The 26,390-nt window shown below is 35.5% G+C and overlaps 1 protein-coding gene across 1 annotated transcript in view; it reads right to left on the bottom strand.

Annotated features, from left to right (window-relative positions):
• LOC107066116 (uncharacterized) overlaps positions 1-26,390 on the bottom strand; it is a 221,016-nt gene that overhangs the window by 135,283 nt on the left and 59,343 nt on the right. The window lies entirely within an intron of this gene.

Below are 26,390 nucleotides of genomic sequence, written 5' to 3'. Positions count from 1 at the left end.
GGAAGAGGAAAGAAAAAAGGGTGTAGGGGTGAAGATATGATATTTTTCGAGTGACCGTTTGGCATAACGCCACCCCAGAGAAGGCTCGTAAGAGACGGCCTCGTCGGATTTTAAGGAACCGTGAATATTTTCTGCCCTTCTCTACGAAATTAACCCCTTGGGAGCCACCATCCAATCCTAGCCTCGGGCTTTTTCGGAAGCGCGAACGTTACTGGTAGAATCGGTATAGTTTTATGTACCGAACGGTTAACTCTCTGCATTTTCTTTTTTTTTTTCTTCAAATATTTATCAAAATGTCTAATATCATTTAAAGTACAAAAATGTATCTAATTCTTAATTATGTCTCCTTAGAAGTGGAATAAAATAATTTTATCGCAAAAAAAATAGAATATTATTATATTAAATATTTTATTATTTCGTTGAATAAAATTTCTAAAAAAAAAAACAGTAAGCGTAAGAAAAAAAAATGAAATAAGAGTATCCTCTAATGAAAAAAAAAAAAAAAAAAGAAGAAAATATCGCATTTGCGAGGCGTTAATATAAAGACAAATGAAGCGACGCATACGCTCACACCTAACTTGGCCATGTGTCTTTATATAGACAGTAACCCATGGCACCGCAAAAGCTTACTGCCAGGAAATATTCTGCCATGGTACGTTACGAACTATAACGTTTAAAGGATCGACAATATTTAAACAGTCAAGCAAATTTTATTAGCCTCACCGCGGGTTATTTATTCGAAATGGCGACAGATTATATGGGCGATATTAGCTTGTTGAGGGGGGTGGGGGGGGGAGAAAAGAAAGACGCTCGTAAGCTAAATTTTCGAAGGTAGTATCATAGTATGGGTTAAACAGATACAACAAGCTAACTTATCTACCTCTGATAGTAGTAGTAGTAGTAGTAGTAGTCTTTCTGGAATACACAAGGTATTCCTGCTTCTTTCATCAAACTTATATCACATATTCGAATATAACGAGCCTGATAACTTTCGTGCCCTGAAGGTAACTCGATACCAAAAGACTCACGCGGAATATATATTTCGTACATTTCGTTTAAGAAAACCTAAACGATTAAACTCACTTTTGTTGCATTATTTTTGTTTTAACATACATATATATGTACCTCATACGCAATGTTTGAACTTTAAATATCATTCTTATAATCGAAATTAATTTGGTTGGTAAATGTATATATATAAAATGATAAAATTAATTTTTTACATACTTTATATAATAGGTTTCCTATATTTATATATTTATATTATTTTATTCCCTAGATATATTTTATTTTGTGGACATGTAAAACAACTAATTGAATTAATTTTGTACACAAGTTGGATTACTAATCGATCTATCATAATTTTGTAATATCGAATATTGAAATGTTGAAATATATAAAACTGAAATACCAAATTTAAATATAAAAGATAATATAAAAAAAAAATAAATAAATAAATAAAACCATTGGAAGAAAGTAGAGTAGGGTTGGACTCGTTCATTCTTCAGTCAGACTTTTTTCGCACGGCATATCGTTTAGATGATTTATCGCGATAGCATATATAAATAGCGTGCCGCCGATGTATTATATAGTTTCTCGAATTACACGGAAGATCGGGAGAGAGAGAGAGAGAGAGAGAGAGAGAGTTTGTCTCTCTTCCTCTCTTCCTCTCTTCCTCTCTTCCTCTCTTTCTCTCTCTCTCTCTCTCTTGCAACTTCGAAGCAAGTCGAGTAGTAGTCGAGACTACACACCTTGCCTTCGGGTTGCTCCTTTCCTTTTTCGTGCCTATACTCCATGAAGTATTATGTTTCGAGAAGCCACATAGTCTCCTCCTTCTCCTCCTCCTCCTCCTCCTCCTCCTCATCCACCTTCAGTTCTCTCTTCCTCTTCTTATCCCGGCTTCTTTGCATCCCCTTTCGTACGCGTGGTAAGCGCGTGAGCCTATAACGCGCAACACACAAGGCAATAACGCTTTTACGAGCTACGAAACATTTATTGCCGGTTATGACGCCACGCCGTTTTATCATCTCGCTTCTGCTTAATACAGCCTCCTTAAAAGATACACGAGTACTCACAAAAAGAGAAAATGAAAGAAAGAAAGAAAGAGAGCGAGAGAGAGAGAGAGAGAGAGAGAAACAGACACACAGGTTTCATTATTATTTTTATCCTTTTTTTCTTACTTTCTATCTAATTAACGCATTATCTTCATTTTAATATGAAATACTGTTGAGTACACATCGAATCAATCCTTAGAAAATATTATAGTATTGTGTGTTGATTTTTTTAATATTCATTTATTCTAATAAGTTGTTAAAATGTTGATTGATCCAATGCACGCGACGAATAACGATTGAAGACTGAAGAATAATAATAAGTGAAAGTATATATTAGAAGCTATAAAAAAAAATAATAATAATAATAACAGTAACATCTTCTAATATTATTTGCTTGAAATCTTTTAGAAAACAAATGTTGATTCTAACAAATACCCTCCTTTTTCCTTAATTAAATTTATATTAATTATAATAATTGTATCATTAAATTGAACCTTTACGAGACTTAATTAAAGTAATGATAGATTATTTAGAATTGAATTACAAACATCTTCGTTATATGAAATTATTATAAAAAAAAAATGTTAAACTTATATAAATGATATAAAGATGACAGTTAAAAACTGTCAATAAAAATGTAAAATTTTCAAAGTATGTTAACTTACAGGAGACTTTTCATTGTATATTTCGCAAAGTGTTTAAAAAAGATTAGACGGCACGCGTGCCTAAATTAGCGTTTGAACGGCGTAGCAACCGGCCTTTTTGTTGTTAATTTTACACGGTCGTCTCAGTTTGAAAGGGCGTCCGTATCGTTGTTCAATTTTGGCTACAGCATGTTTTTTATTTTATTTATTTTTTTTTTTTTTCTAATGATCGATCGCCGTGTCTTTAAGATTCTTCGCTTGGATGAACAATCAAATCGTCAACTTTTACAAATAGTTCTATTTATTATTCGAGAAGAAAAAAGATGACTAAAATAAGAATTCATTTAAAAAATGAAAAAAAATAATGTAAATAATCCTTCATTTTCTGTATAAAATACTACTAGCTTACTAGGTACAACAACATATGCGCATAAGCAAGGGCGCATGTAAATCGAGTATGAAATATTACAAGGTATCCAAATCCGATAATTAATTGTGCAAACATAGCTTAGGCGAGTTACACGAGATTTTCATTTAATGACGCCAGGGCTACTGAAATCGCTATTTACTAATTATTAATCATATCGAAACAATGGAACCACCGTGAAACGAACAAGCGTAATGAGAATACTATCGAGTATGGGGTAATGCGACTATCGAAATAAACTTCTTTCTATATTCTGTTATCTATCTATCTCATATGTATAATATCATTCATCGAATATTCCTAATCTATTCGAATTCTAGTATTATAGTACTTACTAGATTCATTCATTTATATTTTATTACGAACAATTAAATAACTAAATATATGTGTAATGGTATAGTTTAAAAATAAATATATTTTATTATATAATAACAATGTAAAGAAATATATTTTTTTTTTAAATTGGTTATCTGTCTTCTTGCATTTGCAAGTAATCAAAATATTCTTTTAATTCTCGTTCAAATAAATACATATTTTTTATTTTTTTTTTTATTTTTGTATACTTAGATTACAATCTAATGATAAATTAATCTAAATGAGTAAAATTATTATACGATGGAGAATTTTGAATTTTTAATGAGTATACTCATCTTAACTATACTCATTATTTTCATATCTCGTCGGGATTATCATGCCACTCGAACAATACCAAGTAGAGTCGAATGAAAGTTCGAAAATTCGACGGCCCTCGAGGACAATGATGCGATATGAGAAAGAGATAGAAATGAACAGAGAGAGAGAGATAGAGATAGAAAGAGAGATAGAGAGAGAGAGAGAGATAGAATCGCGAGTAAAGCTGTCGAACGGGCTCGTGTTTAATGAACAGGGCTAATCTCCCGATTCGAAATGCACTGCTAACAGCGTATACACACCGACTCGTTCATCGTTGCAAATTAATTTGACCAGCGCGAATTAAACCTCAAGTATAAAGCTCTGAATACGCGGCCTGAGTTTGCACGCCCGTTCCCGCACCACCACCCACGCACAAATTCGACCTTGTATTCGTGATAGTGATCATCGTGTTTCCATGTTCGTAAATGTGTTGGAGCTCATTAATGAGTTCGAGGATTTAGGCTCGCCTATGTGTTTCGTTCGGGATCTGCCCTCGAACCAACCACCTACCACCCCTTACACCCCATTTCACTCCTATTCGCCCCCACACCTTTTGTCCGAAACGGTCGTATCTTTTAGTTGAGTACAGAGAGAAGATTGTTTGTTATGTAATAATGCGTTTATGCAATTATTTTGATGAAGAAGAATAAAATGAAGGAAGAATAAATATTTTTAATAGAAAATGTATGATAAAAATGTAATAGAAAATGTGTGAAGGAATGTGTGCCAAATAAGAATGAAATGGTATGAGTGTTACGTGTGTGCAAGTGAACGATTTTATGAGTGTATTCTGGCAAATATCAAATGAGAAAGTTAATGAACGAAAAAAGAACAAGGGACAGTTGATTCTTGAAAGTTTATATTGTGTGATATTTGATATTTAACAAAACCAACCCTTGTCTCTTCCGCGTTCATAAACTTTTTATTTAATTAACTGCATTGAAAAGTGAGGCTTCTTAATAGAAAGTTGTCTCGGAAATAAAAAACCTTGCGTTAGGGGAAAAAGATTTATGATATTTATATTCCTGATAGTCTAAATAAAAGTTGATGTCAAAAATAAAAAGAAAGTAACGTAATATTGTATTTAAATTGTTTCTAAAAAAAAATCAAAATTATATTGTGTAAAAAGTGTAAAAAAAAAAAAGAATCCTCGCGAAGAACATAAGTTTGAGAAGAAAAAATAATTCCATTTCGACGTGAAAAAATCGTCGAAGCGTATAAAAAGGAGTATCCGTAGAGAAAAAAACATAACGAAATGCTAACAGCTAAGTAAAGTGGCCTTTAACATATAACGTAAGCACATATTTAGCATATTGTCGCAACCACAATGGCAATTTGTGTGATATATCTGGCGGTTAGAACGAGAAAAAGCTCAAATGTTGTGGAATTAACTTGAACGAATAATAGAACGACGAAAAAAAAAAACAGGGAATCGAAATAAGAGAGAAGAAAAAGAAATGAAAGAAGGGGTGCATCGGGGTAAGGTTTTAGATGTGTAAAATATTCCAACCACGAAAACATTTTTTGCCCTTTTCTTCTTCTTCTTCTTCTTCTTCTTCTTCTTCCGATCTACGATAAATATTCTAACTAGGCGACAAAAAAATATCGCGATATAAGAAAGGCTCTTCTCAAGCGTGCTACTTGGACAGAGGATGAATATAAGGGAAAGAGGTTAGAGGAGGAGGAGAAGGGGGGCATATGAAATCATGGGGTGGATGGACTTGACGGACGACACCCTCAGGAGCACTAAGTCACGTCGCTATGCTAACTTTCTGGCTTCTCCTTTTTCCACAGGGCCGATCCCTTTACGCGCTACCGCATCCGGTCGATGAAATAATATCACTCCCCGATTGCCAGTCACGATCATTCACCTAATACAAAACACACAACCTATATCAAACGTAAAAGTATTTACATCAAATTATCAAGATTTTGTTTGAACCCTCTGCTACCCTAAAACAATAATATCATTCGTCAGAATGAAATTGTAAGAATTTGTTTTTTTGTTTTGTTTGTTTACACCTCGAAAGGTTTACTTGATGACAAGTAAATGACTATACTAACTCAGGATCGTTTAAAAAGATGTTAGATTTGAAAATCATCGGGTTTCTTTTAAAGGAAAAGGTTTAATCCGTAAATATTGTCGAGAGGATGAACCTGAAAGGTAAACGGTTGGCTTTAAACATCCGTTGAAAAGGGACCGCTCGTAAGTCTCAATTATTTAGGAAAATTGTGAAAACCGCAAAAACCATGGTGAGTTTTTTCGTGCTCGTGGGAAATAGAGTTCGTTCGGTCTGTTTCGACGAGTAGAAGAAAATTACTTGTCCTTCTTTATTTTTCTTTTTCTTTTTCTCTCAAAAGAGCAGACAAAGATATAACTTTACGTGGTGGTGGACAGGTAGACGAAAATGGTTAAAAGGTATGCCTTTTTAAATCTCATTATTACAGCTCGCGGGCAATGAGAAAAATAAGCAGGGATAGGGGTGGGTGAAAGGGTTTAGATCCACCTACAGAAAGAAATCCGTGTTGGAGATGACGGAATTGGAGGAAGGGAGAATGAGAACTTAATCCGCAGGTTTAGGTATTAAAAACAACAACGATTGCTAACACACGTGTATAACCAAATTCAACATTCACATGCGTTTACACGTGTATAAATATATGAAAGTATAAAAAGAAAAAGAAAAAATAAAGCTATGGAGATTTTCATTGGCTGGCAGCCACGCGCCGGAGATTTCTTTTTAATACGATAAGAAGAACAATACCAAGAGGGATCCAGTTAATACGATAATACCTGGTGTCGCAGCACCCTACTAATGCTCCTAGGAAATTTAATAACCTTGCATATTATCCCTATATAGTCTCTTTTATTTTTTTTAATTTACCGAATCGGTTCCTACAGATTTTCTTTCTCTCTTGTTCCAGGATTTATCGAAACGACGTTAGGTCGAAGAAAAAAGAAGAAGAAGAAGAAGAAAAAAAAAGAGAATAAAAATTTACGACCTTCGTACGGTAATTTCACGTTTGAAAAAATCGGACGATTATCAGGATTTTCTTTCGCCAACGTTCTCTACTCGATTTGCTCGAACAAATTATGAACCCTTTTTTTTTTTCAATCTTCCCTTCGTAATAAAAATCTAAAACCTTATCTCAAATATGTGATGTAATAACTGAAGAATAATTTCAACTTAAGAATTTCTTTTTTTAAGTTCATCTTCGAATTAAGAAAAAGAAAATTAGAGACGAAAAAAGTCATCGTCTTTTTGGGATGAGAAGCGAGGAGAGGGGATCCAACAAGAAAAAGATTCTACGGTTAGGAGCGCCATCAACAAAAAAAAAACACAAAAAAAGAAGAAAAGAAAAAAAAATGACTAGACATTTTAATAGAGCAGGTTTTCATCTATCGTTCCTATTCATCGGCAATTTCCGATTGGGTCTCCTCCTCCTCCTCCTCCTCCACCTCTTCTGTTCACGTTCATGAAGGGATGGGATCGATTCGGTGTATTGTCTAGTAGTTCTATGTTCGAACAGGAACACACGTTTCACCGGTGTATTACTGACTTTTCATCGTGACGGCCACACCTTGCGACGTCGTCGGTTGCCGTCCTTTTTAAAAGAAGGAAAAGGAACCATAATGGCGTATAATGGCCGTTGCTCGCCACTGTTAAGATTCAAAACCCCCTGCCGAGAGTCTTCTTCTTATTATATATATTTTGTTGTTGCTGTTGTATTCTTCTTCTTCATCCCTTTTTTTTTCCTTTTATTTTCTATTCTTTACATTTCATCATGACGATGAAAACAACACTCGATCATTTCGTTTCTTTCCTCATTTTGCTCTATACTACTTCATATTATTATACTTCTACTATTTCATTGGTAAATGAAGAGACACACGCGATCCTAGTCAACCAAGTCCTCCTGATTCTGTCTAACATTTAGTCACACAGCTGTTGATGGCGCCCTGACACGTGACATTGTTTCCAAGTAAATACCGTTTTAACGCTAGCCGATGACTATTTGTGACGATAACTCGTGACTACGAACCCTTTTCAAAGGCCTGCCTGCCTGCCTGCCTACCTTCATCCTATTGCCAACGCCCAATGGCCTTTCGAACACGTTCGACCTTCGATTCAGGATTAACCAAGGCGAAACTCGATTATTCATTTGGATAAACCCGTCATTTTTTTTTCCTCTTATTTTCTTCCCTTTTAAAAGAAAGGCTTGAAAGGCCACACTTTGATTTGTATTTATCGATCGTTTTCATATTTCTCACACAACGTTTCTACTTTGCTCGTATGAACTTTCATTGAAAACCAATATTACGTACACATGATTTTTTAATAAATATATTCAACAATGATTAAGATAAAATAAAAATATTATTTTTTGGCAAAGATCGCAATCAACTTTGAGAAGATTTTTGATATTAGATTAAAACAATGAATAAAGTAGATCTTGAAAAAAAGTCTATTAAAAAAAGGATACAAATAAAAATCAAAGTATAACGATTTCTTCGGTACGAAGAAAGCCGACATATACGTTATTATTATTCCAGCAATAAGTAATACTTGCATACATATAAAGCGGCCTGTTTATCGCGTTCTTCGTTTAGCCTACCTTATCCTTAGGAAGCGTACCAAGTGAGTTATGAACGTCTCGAAGGCGAGCCCGTCTTTCCCGCATTTCTTCAGTGGAAGAAGCGTGGCCACGTACTCATACTACTCGATGTAAAAGATCTCATGAACATGTGTGTTTGTATGAGTTTTTTTCAAGGAGGAGGTACGAAGAGAGAAACAAGCAGATGGGACAAATGTGTAGGTGTGTATATGAAATAAAGTGAGAAAGAAAAGACGAAACATAACATGAGAAAGGCGGCAAAGAGGAAGATGATCATTGTTATTGTAGTAGTAGTGGTGGTAGTGATGATGGTGGTGGTGGTGGTGGTGGTGGTGGTGTGCATCGCACCCCAGAGTATCTTCTTAGCGCAAAACCATAACGTCCAACCCCGTTGGGCCCAGGCTCGATGTGTGATATATCGGCTCGTAAAAATCCTCCAGGGAATAAAATATCTTCGTAGGATCTTAGGCCGAAGGTCAGAGTCGCCGAAAGGAGCCCAAGTCTTCCAGTCTCAACTTCGCATTTACGATGGTGACCACCTTCTCTAACACTTTCATATTATATGTATATATACATTTATACATACTCGAGTATGATGAACTCTTGTGTGTAGGTGCGAACATTGTTAACAAGTCCCGTATTTTATACACTCCTTGAGAAACAACGAGGCCCGCTCTCTGTTGGATAGAAGCGGCTTGAACAACGGGCACAGGGGTGCTCCGTTTAAACGATGTTTAAACGATACGTTTCGGGTGGTGGTGCGTTAGTGTTCGATTTATACGAGAGAGAAGATTGGAAATTTTGTAAAATCCATCACACCGTGTAATACGATCACTTTTATTCACTTTTTTTTCCATATCGAGAGTATTGGATATAAATCGAAGTTTCATTTATCAAGAGTATGCACTGTAAAATGAAATCGTTACGCATCCCACGCAAAGGTCTAATAATAAATATTGTAGAAAGAATTTTTAATAACTAAATACATATATATATATATATATATTTTTATTACGTAGGTTAATATGTATAATCAGTTTTTTATTGCACGTTAAGTTGATATAAAAGATTAAAAAAATAAAAGAATAAATTGGTTTTTTTTTTTTTATATCGTGGGATAAAAAAAATGATTCAGTATTTTATTTGAACGTGAAATAAAGTTAACAAGTTTTTAATAAAAATATATATTCAATTAATATTAATAATTGTGAAAGAGAGAGAGAGAGATCATTCGTAGATTATTCGAAATGGAAAACATTTGCCATAAGCAAAGTAGTAATGAAAGGAATGAGAACCGTTTGGCGGCTTTATATCCAAAGGCTGTTACTCGAGCTGCCATAATTTTAAGCATAAACACTGATTTGGCACGAGCACCGTGTCCGACGTCGCCCTATGCTCTTTTTACACATACCTTATGGAACAATGAAGTCTGTTTACCGTGATTAACTCTTGGCCGAACGAGAGCGAAAGGAAAACCAAGGCATAGGATCGATTTACACTTCAGGATTCTTACGCTAAGTAAACTTTACAAAAAAGAAAATAAAGAAAATACCAAAGAAGACATCTACAAATATTTCGACATATTTTTCAAAGTCAAAGTATCTATAAAATATTTTGTAAAAAATATCAATTATATTACAAATTAATTTGTAATAATAATCGGGATTTCGTTTAATTGAACGAGACTAAGAAGAGGAAATAGAAAGAAAAAAAAAAAAAGGATAGCAAGATTCATCCGTCGAAATTCTGTCCAGTTCCAAAAGGATAGGGTCGAAAAGGATCCACGGCACTTAAGTGTGGATTCGTTTTATTCTGGCCAAGTGCTTCCGGATATTCCCCGTACGTGGTGAGCCGGGGTCACGGGGTTACCTTAAGGAATAAAAAGAGATAAAGAAAAAGTGTAAGAATGAGATAGATAGAAAGATAGAAAGATAGATAGATAGATAGATATAGAAATGGTTGTAGAAGAGCTGGGGCGGAAAGCTCTCGGTTCGTTCGTTCGTTTTCTCGTCGTTCAGCCTCATCCCAGGCAACCACCATCGAAGAATGAACTAGGGTGAAGGATGGAAAAGGGTTTGGTGAACTCGGCAAAGGGGTAAGTGGAAAGTAGGAAAAGGAGGTGGACAAGAGGGAGAAATGGTGGGGGTTGGAGAAAGAGAACGAGGAGGAGGACGGAAGAGGACGTGGATGAAGGTGGAGGTAGAGAAAGGTAGAGGTTGAGTTGGAGGTGGAGATGGAGGTGAAGAGAGGGTCGAAGGGGGATCGCTGCCTCCTGCACACTAGCCCCAGCGGCGGCGTATTGATCCGGAGGCGGCGGCGGTCATCCGGCCGCTAATTAAATGCCAATCGCCAACCCTCCCTCCACCCACTTCGTCCGACCAAACCTCACCCCACTCTCGTCGTCACAACCACCACCACCACCACTACCACCAACAGCATCGCCACTACCATCTCTCTCTCTGCTTACTACCACCAATACACCTTGGCTTCTGTCTACACTCGATTCACCCTCTACTTGCCGTGCAACACACTGCTTTGCGAACCGCCCCCTTTGAACGCGTACATGGAAACACAGACAAGGACAGAGACGATCGTCATATCCTGTAATATCGCTATATCCTCTAACCAACCCTTCTCCCTCTCTCTCTCTCTCTCATTCTCTTTCCCTCTGTATCATCCTGTGGCCACGCGCGTTGTTTCATCGTCCATAGTGGTATGTGGCATGGCTAACCTTTATTATGCTGACAGTCTACAAAAGAGAGAAAGAGGGTTGGCTAGAAGTGTGGATGCTGATTCTCCTTTTACGAACGTTCCCTCTTCCTCCTCCTCCTCTCTCTTTCTCCCTTTCCACTTGCTATTTTTTTTTCAACTCCTTTTAATAAGCTTATGTAGAGGTATTTCCGTGGGTAACATTTTATAGCCCGGCTCGTGAATTACACCTGTACACGCGACCTGCCTAAGCCGGAGACACGCGACGTGTACTTTGATAAGTTAATAGAGCCACGCTTCTTCATGTTCGGATTATTATCGGACATGTTCATACTTTTTTTTATTTGGATAGCGTAAAAATTCCTTGTAAGTGCTAGACGATACAGTTTCAATATATTTTAACAGGAGAAGTAGGGAGTTGGAAGGGGATTTGAAAAGATATCAGTAAGTATCGACGTGCTTAGCCAAACGAAATTTTCTTCGATCTCAGAGTCACCCCCTTCATGAAGGGCCAAAAGAAAGGCTGCTTGATTGACTTCCCATGAGACTCCACTTTCGGAAAACCACAGCTGATCCCTTCTGGCTATCTTAGGTTCTATCGCCACTCTTCAACCCTGTTCGAATCTACCGAACTCTTTACGAACGTGACCGGTTTACTTTCTTACATTCTTCATTGTTACCCTTATCAGAAAAGTATCGATAAAATCACTTAAATAATAATAATAATAATAATAATAATAATAATAATTATAATTCATTTTGTTAGTCATAATAATTATCTAAACACTTTTATACAGATATTACTACCTAACAAGTTTATATTTATTCATGAAAAAATAACAACCCCTAATAAAAAATTTGATACAACAGGAAAAATAAATAAAAAAGGAGACGCATCGGTTGATTTTTTCGAAGCAAACAAAAGAATAGAAAAAAGAAAAATCCATGCTTGCGATATTAGGTAAGTACCTACTTGCATAACTACACGTTGGGTAGTAAATCAGTGCTTACCAGGCAACCGGCATTTTTCAGAACTGAACTCCCATTGGTGCTCGAGTAGCCCCTTCTTTATTCGAGACGGTGTTAATTGGCGCGGAAGTAATTAAGAGATGGCCATCATCCCCCTACCCCTGAAATACCCACCAATGTTCCTCTTTCTCTCTCTTTTTGGTCGTACAGAGAGAAAGAGAGAAAACCCCCGTTCATGACCCGCCAACCCCCTGGCTAACGAGCGAACGTTGCTCTGGGAGATGGCAGCGTCGTGATTAATAACAAGGTCCTCTCCAAACCTTGGCGCACAGCCTCGACGTCGAAAGGTTGTAGGTGAAATTCCTTTTATGTTGAGGCCTTACTCGCGCCAACAAACGAGAGAGACAGACAGAGTATACGAGAGTACGTAGATATATTTATGTATGCGTATACGTACGAGTAAGAATATTTGTTTTTTTTTTTTTAATTTTATTTCCTTTTTTTTACTTGAGAATGCTTGTTCCTGACATCCCGTGGACCAACGAGTAATCTACTCATCGATTATCCTCTAGTTAACATGTTCCCACATGTAGCCTTGAAAATCTTACACTTACCTATCCATACGAAAAATTAATCTCTCTATCTTCTTCTTTTTCTTCTTTTTTTTTTTTGTTTTTTAATACAATTATTGTTTCTAAGATTGGATGTTTTAATAGGAAAAACTTTACAAACTAAGAAGTACATCGTGATTTATTTCATTGTACTTTAAGTATCATGAAAGATGAAACAAGAGAAGAGAAAAAGAAAAAAGGTAGAATTAATTAATCAATTATTCTATAACACGCAGAACAAATCCTACTATAGGATCCTTTTTCAACGAACCTACAAGAAAAAGGCCCTTTGTCTTTCTCTTTCTCTCATGAATACGAGTCCTTTTCTTTTTCATACTCTCATACTCATCCTTACAGTGTCTAGTTATAACGAATAATAACATATTAAAAGGTACGACGGGATAACGAGTTACGCGCAATTAATTTTGCTTTCAGGGCCCTTCGCGTGAACGAGTAGTAAACTCTAGGGAGGAGAAAGGAAAAAACCGCTTTAAAATCCCTATTGTCCAGGTATCTCATTCTTTCTCTTTCTCATTCTCATTCTGTCTTTCTCTCTCACTTTAATCACCGGATCATTCATCAGTGGTTGGAATCGAGACTGCGGGAAAAATCCTGAAGACCCTTCGTGCATGATAGAGAGAAAAATATAAAAAAAAGGGGGTCCTGGGGGGTGGGCTTGGGTTAAAAGAGAAAGAGTCAGTCAAGAAGAAGGGGTAAAAGTAACAAAAAGAAAAAAAAATGAAAGGAGAATAGTGGGGGGAGGGAAAAGAAAAGAGGAGGAGGAGGAGGAGGAGGGCATTTTCGAGCTATCAGTCTGGTCTTCAACGAGGCATATCAATCTCTTTGGCTATATATCCGTCTCGTGCTGGCATCCGCTTGTGTTGCTTCGGATTATCACGGCGCGTCATTAGAGAGATCCAAGGAGGTCACACCTGGCGCCCCCAGCTACGGCCCTGACGTGGGTAGCTAAGGCTAATGGCGCGGCAGATGCGGATCATCCTCCTCCATTCTTCCCAAATCTTCATAAATATCCCGACAGATATATTTGCTATATATACATGTATATGTATATGTTATGTGCATGCAACATAATACTTTCTCATATCTATACATATATATATATATATATAGAAGAATATTTTTTCTACACGAATTTACATACATAAATATTTCTTCGACATATTCTATGTATAATATAATATAATATATCCATATGTGTGTGTTTATATTATATATGTGTATGTGCGATTATATGGAGGATCAAACTTTTTCGAGCTGTGGCTTGCTCGATCCAAGATCTTATTTCCGATCGAAGCTGGACTGCCCCGAAGGGATACATTGTTTCCATCGAGCCACCTACGAGAGACCTCCAATTTTTATGATATATACAACCTTAGCGCGACGTTCCTGGAATAGAATTGCCGATACCATCTCGACGACCTGTAACGGACCTTTTTACGAACGCCTTTACGTATCGTGGACTCTTGCGAACTCTCGTAACTTCAAAAGGAATTGGCTAGGGGCTACGTAGCTATTATTCTTTCTTTTTACTTTTCATTTTAGATTTGTTTTATTTCCTTTTTTTCCCCCTTTTTTTTCCTTCTTATTCTTTTATATATATGTATATGTATATGGTAAGAAATACACGAGCTTTTTGTACAAAGCTTTATACAACGTAAAGAAGTGGTGACCTAATTGTTAGTACGTAAAAGACTCGTCGAGTTAACGGTATAATTCAAGCTAAGCTTATCGACTTAGAGCTTACAAAATGGTTCTGTTGTACTCGGCGACGTTACCGAGGTTTATCCTCGAGCGAACTACTCTACTCCACCTCCTTTCTTCGATCGAAGTCACTTGCACGCAACAGGCGCAACACACAAGGTATATTGCTTGTGTATAATTTTCACGAAGAAAATAGTCTAGTATATACCTAAGATTTAACTAGTTTTCCTCTTATAGATTCTTGATCTAACACGCAAAAGTTAGTCCAGACGGTTCAAATTGTCGTCCATTCTCTTACCTTCATACACCAACCAATCAGATTCACATAAGAATAAAATAGAAACAAAACAACAGTATACAATTACATTTCAAATCACACAGAATTAGTTCAAAATGTTACTAGTTAAGACAACCATTTTTTTAGTACAATATAAATTATAGTGAATTATTATTTTTATATTAAGAAATAATGTTTTTAATATAAAAAGATTTACACACATATTAATTTAGGTACATGACAAAATGTGATTCTTAGATACAATCATCTGTCTTTCTTAGCCTGGTTTTAAGGAATACAAGAAGGATGAGAATGATGATGATGATGATGATGATGATGATGATGACGATGAAAATGAAGATAAGAAATAAAAATCGATCATTGAAATAAGAGGAAAGAAAGATTTTCTTTTTCGCACGATTAACCGTCTCGAATCGTCGTGAATTTGCTTATGCGAACACAGGCCCACCACAATCGTCGTTGAATATGTATATCAGGAAGTGCATTGCCCTTGGAGTCCTGCCAATAGATTAATAGCCACGGAATGATGCTCGAGATTTCGCTCGATATCTGTACCTATAGTATATCGCATTACGGGAAATGACGTGGACAAAATGTAACCTCGAATGACTTCGCGAACGGCCAAGAAATAGAAAAAGAAAAAGAAAGGGAAAGAAGAGAGGACACATTCGTAAGGGTCGAGGTCGGGGAATGAGAAGTGGAAGGAGACCGATGAGAGATGCAAAGGGAGAAGGAAAAAGGGAGATAAAGTGGTGGATCCCAAGAAGATCGCATAATCACTTCTTCCTTCTTTCTTTATTTCTTTCATTCTCAGTGATCTCTTTTTAGGTATCCGGCACTCTGACTTTCTTTGTGAGTCGATCACCGATAATCGAGAAAAAAAGAGAGAGAGAGAGAGAAAGAGATCGATTGATCCTACCGATCGGTAATGCAACGTCGTTGTGATCTTAATAACTTCGAAAATAGATATACAGATGACTCGTATTTAATTTCGCAAAAAAAAATACACACTGTCATTCTCTTAAATATTAATTTTCTTCTTAAATAAAAATATGATTAAATATTCGAGTATCCTGTATAGTTTCATAATGATACAAATATCTTTAAATATCATCTATGTTTGATAGTGATACGAAAATGTTCTAATAATGATCTCAGTATTTATCAGGGATTTCTAGTATTTGACCTAATTTCAATGAAGATCTTGTGGTTTCGTTGTGGTTTTAGTTTGGCGTCAAGAAAATAGAGTATAACGTTTCCCTTTTATTTTTCCTCTTTTGTTCGCAATGTTGGCCCGTCGTCGATTCACCCCCTTACGAGTAGACGAATGCTTACGAAGCAGACGTCAAAACATTCGTGAAATATGAGGGTGCGCCTTGCCGAAGATCGATTCCCTAGAACCATCCCTTAGATGAACAGAGAAAGAGAGAGAGAGAGAGAGAAAGTACATTTTCATTCTCTCACTCTATTTCTCTCTCTCTCTCTCTCTCTCTCTCTCTCTCATTGGTTCGTTCTCGTCTCAAAAAGCGAGGTGCTTCGCATTGTTAAAAGCCCGTTATAGATTATGCATTAAACTCCAAGTAGAATAGGAGAGATAGCGTAACAATGGATCAGCCACTTCTGCTTCCCTGGAGGACTACGTCGTACGTCATCCTTCGATCGTGTGCCATCATTATAAACCCCCACCCTTCCCCTAGAAAACTATGACGTGCCTATCCTTCGTGATCTGAGAATTCCCTTTTTTTGACGTTTCAACCGATCTCTTTTCATTCATAAACGATTCACGCACGATTTTTCTTCTTCAACGTAATTGACCAACATTTAACATGTCAAAAAAAAAAAAAAAGAAGAAGCATCTTTTTTAACTATGAACCTTGAACTACTAGAGACCTGATCTAATCTCTAAGATAATTTATTTTTTTTTTTTATTAAATCGTACGATCGTAGTTTGAAAATATCCCCGTTTTAAAAGTCACGTCCTCTTATAAACGACTTCGTATTTTTTTTTTTTTTTTTTTCAAGGAAACCTGCTATTAAATTCCAATATTTGGAATCATCTAAAAGCTCACAATTTTCTTGAATCTTCCGATACGTTACGATCTATATATATATATATGGTATATACAACCTTCTTTTAATCTCGAATCCTCGATCCAGACACACAACTACGGTCGGACCCGTTTACCACCGAATGTCGATCGAATTACCGGCCATTTCGACGTCGCCGAAGTTTCGACTCAGAGCAAAAATAATGCATGTAATCTGGCTCGCAAAACCGTTTGACCTCTCCTCTCTCTCTCTCTCTCTCTCTCTCTCTCGTCCAATATAATGTCTAAACCCTAATATTATCCAAAATATCTTCTTAAAGCGATGCTAGTGGGGGGAAGAGATGAAACGAGACACAATGTAGCTTAAAGGAAACGGGAAAGAAAAAAGTGAAAAGGTTGAAGAAAGGGAGAAATAAATAGTGGTGGGTGATAGAAGGGAGGTTGGGACGAGGGTGGAAAGGGGAGGGACATCGAGGATAAAGAAGAAGAAGAAGAAGAAGAAGAGGAGGCACGCGATTACGAGGATTACGGGAAAGCCGACGTGACTCCATATGCGAGAGATGATATTACAAGAACGTGTAATTTCACTATTACGGCTAATCTGTTGACATTAGAGAACAGTCGGCCAAATTGTTGGGTCTCCGAATCGGAGCAGACTTCGTTTTGCCGCGTCGGCCATTATGTTAAACAGTTTAAACCATTCTAAACGACCGAAACGAGCACTGGGCCCCCATAGTTGTTCTTTCCCTCGTTCGTTTCATCCAACCACGACGACGATTATTCTAATCTTGTCTTTCTCCGGATCTTCATCCTAGATTCGGCGTAGTTTATTTCGTCTCGTCTCATCTCGACAACATTTATCCCAAGACTTAATCGTGTTTCTTGTTTTTTTCATTTGATATAAAAAAAAAGAACAATGGACAAAAATTGAATACAAAATTTGTATTATTCACTGACCTGATCATATAAAAAAAAAAGTAATCAAAGTATTAAATATGGTTTTTAAATAATTCAATCAATTTTTTTTTTCCTTAAACGATATGCAAAAAACTTGTTCATTTATCATTTGATTGATTTATCGAATAATACAAAAATGTTAAAATTATTCGTAGGATTTACAAGGATAATCGATCGTTGAAATTGAGTAGAATTTAGACACGAGAATTTTGAAAGGATCGAAATCTTGTTTGTTTGTTTGTTTTTTTGTTTTTTTGTTTTTTTTTTTGTTTTCTTTAGTTTCCTTTTCATCAAAGATTTTTATTATCATCGTCGACTCGTTACGTCACTCTTTCGCGACGCGTCTATCAAGTCATTGTCATTGGTCTGGACGATTGTCGACAGTCATTCAGGACGATTGAACGAATGGCCGTACGACCTTCGTGCAATTAAAACCTCTTGAAGTTTCATACGTTACGCGCGACAATATCCATGCTAGTAATGGTGGTGGTGGTGGTGCTGATGATGGTGGTTTTGATGATGATAATGGTGGTGGTAGAGCTCGATGAATGCATTGTTAACGGGAAACGAAGTATTTGTGTGACTTTGACGCATCGAACTTGTCGCGAGCTCATCCATTTATTCCAGTGGTTTTCAAACTCTCCTAACTATTACAAAATTTACATATAATATTTTTTCTTTTTTTTTTTTTTTTTGAACAATAATCATCTGTAAAGTATTATTCTTTTAAATACAATTAAAATATTTCAATAATTTTTCTTGAAACAACTCATAAATAAATTCATTCAACAAATCAATTAAATTATAATCTAAATAATAAAAATAATTGCTAGAAATATTGAACATAATTGATAGATTTTGTTCGATTTTTTACTTTGTACAATTATGACTATTACGAGTAATTTAAATCGGTTAGATCAATAACACGGATCGTTGAAAACCGCTGAATCTATTCGATCGATCGTGAAAATAAGATATGAAAAATGTAAATAATAATCGTAGTAGTGGACAAGATCGAACGACGAAGACGAGGAAGAGCAGCAAGTTGAATCGTTTCTTAGGTATACTCTGAAAATCTTTATTAATGAACCGTCACACACTTACTCAGCCGTTTACTAAGCGTTCGACGTTTCGCTTTGGTGGATCCTTTTTTGCCAAGACCACGGTACGATAATTTTGATGCGATTACAGAATGCCGATGAATAATACGTTTAAAATCCTATTAAACATTTCACATATATATAAAAAGAAATATATATATATATATATATATATATACATATATGTAACGTCAGCAACATCGTTTTCTTCCATAGCTAGCGTTGATAATCTTCTTAACTACGCGATTTATTTCGAGCGTCTTCTACGTTTTATTTCTTTTGCAAAATGTACGTTGAAGATGAAGAAGAAGAAGAAGGAGAAGAAGAAGTCGAAGTCGAAGTCGAAGTAGAAGTTGAAGAAGGAGGAGGAGGAAAAGGAAGAGATGAAGATGATGATGAAGAAGAAGAAGAAGCAAAGAAGAAACAGCGTTCCTTTCAACGATATAAACATTGTCGTGGTAATCTCTTCTGTAATCCTTTGAAAGCGTTCATTAATTTTCCATTACCTTGGTCATCTCTATTTTATGATCACTCCCCTACCCCACTCCACAACCCCCTCCCATCTTTCCTCATCTTCCTTCTGTTTTTTATTTTTTATTTTTATTTTTTATTTTTTTTGGTGAATCCCATCTTTTTCTTCTTCATCTTCATCCTCTTCTTCAAACAATGACAAAAATAAAGAAGAGTGACAGGGGTGGGACTGGTGATGGTGGTGTCCAAGTGACGCGCGAATAAAATACACGCACGTCGAACGGAAGATACGAGTAAATTGAGGATAAGTAGATCGAGGAAGATGAAGAGAAGGTGCGTGACGTGGTGCATTTCTTTCCTTCTTTTTTTTTTTTTTATTTTCTCTGAGGCTGACCGAGCTCCTCTCGATGAATGTCACAAAAGAATACGTCGGATCTTTTCCGACGTATCGGTCTCTCTTTCGCATTTCTCCTCTCTTTCAACTCGTTCGAAGTCATTCGTCGAGCAGCACGACACTTCTTGTCGGCTGTCGCATACAAAAAAAAAAAAATTTTTTTTAAATAAAATAAAAGGAAGGATATCCCGAAGAAGTTACTATATGAATGTTCACACACACTTGTGTGTATATCAACGTAAAAGTGTATATGCATATATAACATTAAAAAAAAAAAAATTGTTATAAGTGCGTGTGTGCATGTGTGAGAATGGAAAAGACGCGAGATGAAACAACAATGAGAAAGGCATCAATGAGGGGTACCGCGTGTCGGTGGAGGCACAAATTACAGGCGATTGCCGTTCCCTCCTCGAAACCATCCTCGTCGTCCTCGTCCTCGTCCTCGTCCTCGTCCTATGGGGTGACAAGCATCCCGAGTATTTTTTCTCGATCGGCCCATCCACTGGCGTAGGATAAACACAAGTTTTATTCTGATCATTTTGATTCTATACATTCATTCGTATAGTAATCAATAAATTGTTCATATCATCTAGAAAATATTTTCACATATTTTTATTCCAATCAAATCAAAACATACACATAAAAATTAAGACACGTACTAAAACGTTGAAATGGTTAAACAAGAAGAAATTTCATTAAAAACATATATCAATTCATTCGTTTATTTTTTTCTCCTAGATAAGATAGGATCGTTTTACTCGATTGATTTATGAATACGAAAAATATATATATTTTTTTTTAAATTTTAAATAAAAATTCACGTCAGTGTAAAAGTGCATCCTTGCATCCTACTTCTACGCCCCTGGAAGAGCCCAGCAAGGTGAGAAAGAGAGCCGCAAAAGAATAGATGGAATGAGAAGAGTGTGAAGTGTGAAGACGGTTAGGGACTCGTTAGCTCGAATGATAAGTCGGAGCAATTTCACAGCTTGAAGCGCCGACAAAACAGGAACTGGCAGATGCCTACGTCCGAGATACACGTGAGAGCCTATTCTTTAGGTATAGTGAACGATTCCGCGGAAGGACTACTTATATAAGTTCATAACGTTCATCATCATCCTGTCTCTCTACTCTTTACAATATAATACTTATTTTTATCATAATTTCAAATCCACACACACAAACTATAAATTTCATATTACCAAATTTTAATAATAATTATATACAAATATTTTTTTCTGAATTATACATAAATATTTTATATAAAAAGTATAAATAGTTAGATGATACTAAATAAAAATAAAAACTCTTCAAATTAATGTCTCTTATTCACTGAGAAAAATAAAAATCTTAATTGACTGAAAGACCTAGCTTGGAACTTGAAGAAAAATAAAGTCAGAGAAAGAGATAGACAAATAGCTAGACAGAAACAGAAAGAGAGAGAGAATGAGAGAGAGAGAGAGAGAGAGAGACCGGAATGGAGTAAAGTGCAGATCGTACTTGGCGTCCGGTTGCTAGGCAACGCGTTAATTAGCCCACCCAGCTCTTTAGAGTGGATACTCGACGGTACTTGGTAACTTCTCTTTCTCTCTCTCTCTCTCTCTCTCTCTCTCTCTGTTTCTCTAACACATAGAAACGACGACAACGGCAAGTATACGCACATTTTCGTTCTCTCGTTTTGTTCACCCTTGTCTCTCCAGTCATTCGACGATAGTGACATAGTATAGTACCTGTACGATCGTTAATAATTTCATGGAAACTGATACGAATGATAACATAATTAAATAATTTTTTTAGCATGTTCTTCGTTTTTTAAAGAATATCCTTCCTTCCTTACTTCCTAACTTCCTTATTTATTTAATAAAGTAATTCCTTACTTCCTTACACACATATACACCCAATATAGTACCACCTTTGAACATAGGATTGCTTCAAAAAGATAACACAGACCAACCAACATCAGCACGCATATTCATCTTCCTTACTTCCTTACTTCCTTACTTCTTTACTTCCTAACACACACATACACCCAATATAGTACCACCTTTGAACATAGGATTGCTTCAAAAGGATAACACAGCGCAGCATTATCACATATATTCATCGTACTTCCTTACTTCACATTTGTCGACTTAGCTCCATATGTAAAACTTCAGAAGTCCAAGGAGGTCCCTTTGTCTTTTCTTCATATGCTCGATGCATTACGAAAGAGTTAGGAACGTGACGTTAAACAGGTACACCTAATATCTACACCTAAGTCTAAATTATATGACAGTCTTTACAACTCATTGTGTATTCCACAACTATAATTCCACGTGAATCCATTAGACCCATGAATGAGAAGTGTTAAGTTACCTACTATCATCTTAGAAGAGTCTGAGAGGAAAAATCGAAAGAAAGAAGAAGATAAAAAAGAATAATATTTCACTTATATGAGAAAGTACTCTCGATATAGTTCATGTAATGTAAATATATTTCGCGTTATGTAAAAATGTAATTTAGAATATTGAATTCTTACGAAATGTTCAAGTATTACTTCTCGAGAATCGGCTTATACTTTTGTATGAAAGGATAAGATGATGATGATGATGATGATGATGATGATGATAATGATGATGATGATGATAAAGAGTAACACAAACGAAGAGTTTGTTTCGTTGTCCAGCACTGTATCTTTTCCCACGACGAAATATTTCGAAAATGACACCTGTGCGAACGTTTTGACACGTACGACGTATCACGCACACCTGATACATCGTTTCATTTTACGAATAATACATGCGTTAACGGATACATTCGATTTTCGTACTCTTCTCTTTTGTGTCCTCCTTCTTGAAATTTATTTTTTATCGAGAATAAAAAAAAAGATACAAGAGTTCATCAGATGATGATATATTTAACACGATAAGATACTACAACATTATCAAATTCTTTGTTTCATCGTATTATTATTATTATTATTATTATTCGTAATAATTATCGTTATGTATCTTCATTGAATTTCATTCGATATATTTTAATTACAAGTTCAATATCTATATCGTGATATAAATAATCGAAATTAATAATCGAAAGAAAATAATAATTAATAACTGTCTAATTAAAATCAAAGAAACTCAAAGAAATTAATCGATTTGAAGTATAGTCATAGTTATAATGATCTTATTTTCTTATTATTTATCAGATATCACTTTTAATTAAAATCCTGTTAATGGATATAATAATATTTTTCTTATTTTTTTTTTTATTTTCTTGTCTATCAAAATCATTTTAAATCATCTTTTTCACGTAGTATACCTAATATCCTATCGTGATACTTCTTTACGATGTAATTTATGAAGAATGTTTGAATTTAAAAGCAAGCGCGTATGACGTAATAACGAAGAACATCGATTAAGATAAAGAAAAAGAAAGAGATAGAAAGAGAGCAGAGGAAGAAGAAGAAGAAGAAAAAAGAAGAAGTAGAGGATGAAAAAGTGAAGGTAATCAAGACGCGAGAGCGCTCGGCTTTTAACTGGGCCACTTTTAGCGCGACAAATTATGCGAATAACCGAAGAAGAAACATCCTATTCGATCCGTCGTCACGGTTGAGTTGTCACGAGTTAATACAAGGCTTACCTCAATTTCGATGATAATTTTGAATTACATTTTTCTTTCCTTCTCTTTATCTCTCTCTCTCTCTCTTTTATTTATTCACTCTCTCTTTAACACTATATTGAGACGGTTATGATAAATCATTGAAACATTATGCAGGTGGACGTGCTAACTCTCGTGACAGGAATGATAAGCAAGGTGCAAGTTTAGCAAGTTTTCTCTCCTTCGTGGACATAACGTTTTACCTTTTTCGAAAGCCCGTTATCTTGTTCAAGTATTCACGAATTATGCGTATCGATTTAATGACGTGACGCTTCAACGTTCGACCGCTTGTCCGATAAGTGCGAGAAAGAGTGAAGATCTTATTAAAAATAAAAATAAATGAAAAGAAAAGAAAAATCGTTCATTGACGATGAAAGTGAAAAGAAGAAGAAGAAGAAGAAGAAGAAGAGATAGAGTCACATATGAAAGGATTATTATAAAGATTATCGATGGTAACATCGTAACATTAATTGCCCTGTTTCATCGTATATATATATACACGCGTTGTAAAGTAATTACACGATCAAGTTTATGGATCGATTTCCTATCTATCTTTTTTTGATTACCTTAATACGTAAACATAACTTGTCAAAATCGTTTGAAGATCTTTTTAAGGATTAAGAGTGAATTTATTTATGATAAGTATTCATATTTCATCTTTTATAATGATTTTAGAAAAAAAAGTATATATAATAAAAATTAGAAATTATGTATGTAATTAGATTTAACGATAAAATGGATACTTTTGTGATATAAAATTAAAAAAAAATTTAATAATAAATAAATTAATATATCTCAATTACCAGAACCTGTTATCTTTAAAAATATAAATTTAAATATATATTTATTTATAATTAAAAAATAAAATAATACTAATTATATTATATTAATATTTAGTTAAAAATAACACACATCTATTAATATACCTAAGTATATTAATAATATAATATTATTATATTAATTTATATTATATTAAAAAATATATTTTTTTATATTATTATATAATATATAATTAATTATAGTAATAATCTAAAATATTAAATAATTTCAATCAGTTATTTTATACGATAAAAATATCAAACAAAAAGTTATCACTGACAAAGAAACTTAAAAACAATGATATCTTAGTTTAAACAATTATAAATATTAATAAAATACAGTAATGTATTAAACATACCTTAAAAGATTGTTAATTAATCGAAAATAACGTGTATTGTAGTCTGAAAGCACCGAATATAAGATCAACGTACCGTCCTTTTCGAAATCCAACAGTAAACTGAGTAGTTTGTCCTCTGTTAAAGGTCTTATACTAAATAATGTTTATAAGACTTTTCTTACATGGTACATACAACAAACATATATAATATTCTTAATGAAAAGAATTTCTTGTTAAGAAAAGTCATATAAACAATACGATATTTCCTACAAACACATACACACACACAAACCCATACAAATATATACAACATTAATCAATAATCTTTCATAATTTCGTGCAATTATCGATCAAAAGTGAATCCCATTTAATTTTTTCTTTTCACGATGAAGTTTCGTCAAATTTGATCGTAATCATCGTCACCTGTATATAAAATTACATTTCAAAATGATTAATTAAATTTATAGTTTCGAAACAAATATATATGAAAGAACATATGAAAACAAAAAAAGTCATGTAAAGTGTAAAATAGTAATAGAAATATGAAAAGGAAGATAAGTAAAGGAAGTAAAGGGTATATGAGAGAAAGATGAGGAAGAGAAGATGAAGAGACAAGAACTAAAGAGAGAATATAGGATGAGGCAAAAAGGGAACGTCGGTTAAACCGGGTTAAAAGATCGCCCGAAGACAGACAGACGTAGGAGAGCACAGAAATGGTTCGTTCCCTTTCTCTCGTTCTGTTGCACTCTCCTTTTTAACTCTCAGGTTCGCTTGTAGGAACGTACAGGTGCGCCAAGAAGAAGAAGAAGAAGAAGAAGACGAAGACGAAGAAGAAAACGACGAAAGAAGGAAGGAAGGAAGGAGGCGGTGGAGGCCGTGCCGCCAGCCAGCCAGCCAGCCAGCCAGCCAGCCAGCCAGCTCGTAAAGATGCAAATACTCTTAGGATGGACTCGTCAGCGCTCTGTCAAAGTGCGATTGCGAAAGGGAGCGGCAGGCGCGGTTCTTCCGCGGAGCAGGCCCTTCGCGAAAGAATATTGTGTTGCGGTCGGAAGATAAACAATGGCTGTGGCCCTCCATCGAGTTCTCGAGTTCTATCCTTTTTCTCTTTCTTTCTTTCTTTCTTTCTTTCTCTTTACTCGTATTCTACTCTTTACCCCTCCGGCTCCGCATTTTCTGTTTGTTCGACAAATAAAACCTCACTGAGAGAAGGGTGCTCGTCTCATTCTCTCTCACTCTATCATCTTTTTCCATCTTTCTTCCTTCCACTTCGATAGATTCGTTCCCGTCCTTCTTAGTTGATTCAAAAGAATAAGAAGATGCACACCCTTTGACTTGAAACCTATTCAGAACACACATATATGTATATGTATATATAAAAGAAATAGAAGAGATAGTTTTCCCTTCGTCTCCTTTTACAGTTTAAAGTGTATAAGCTCGTGCGACCATGGCGTCATATCCTCATCCTTGTCACGTTAGAAGAATCTTTACAGAACGCAAAATCACATGATGCTTTTAATGTGATGCTGCTGCTGCTGCTGCTACTTCTCTAGGTGCAAGACACCGATTTCTCTTAGATTTATTTAGGATTTGCAGGGTAAATATAACACCTAGTAGTTCGTATGGTCAAGCTACAAGCCAAGAAGCTTCGGACCTCCCTACGTAGATAAATAAATAATCAAAGATTTTTCCTCTCTCACTCACTCTCTCTCTCTCTCTCTCTTTCGTTTTATTTTATTCTTTCTTTCTTTCTCAATGAAAACGATCGAGGATGAACGCGTTGGATAACATCCTACTCGACCTTACTCATCTACACAACTCATTTTTCTCACTCTCTCTCTCTCTCTCTCACACACACACACACACATACACACACACACACGGCATTCTCGTAATCTCGGGTCAACGAGG

This window comes from Polistes dominula, unplaced genomic scaffold, assembly GCF_049000335.1.
Source record: "Polistes dominula isolate Pdom_NZ unplaced genomic scaffold, Pdom_raw_medaka contig_20, whole genome shotgun sequence".
NCBI lineage: Eukaryota > Metazoa > Arthropoda > Insecta > Hymenoptera > Vespidae > Polistes > Polistes dominula.
This window is presented reverse-complemented; position numbering and strand designations above follow the sequence as displayed.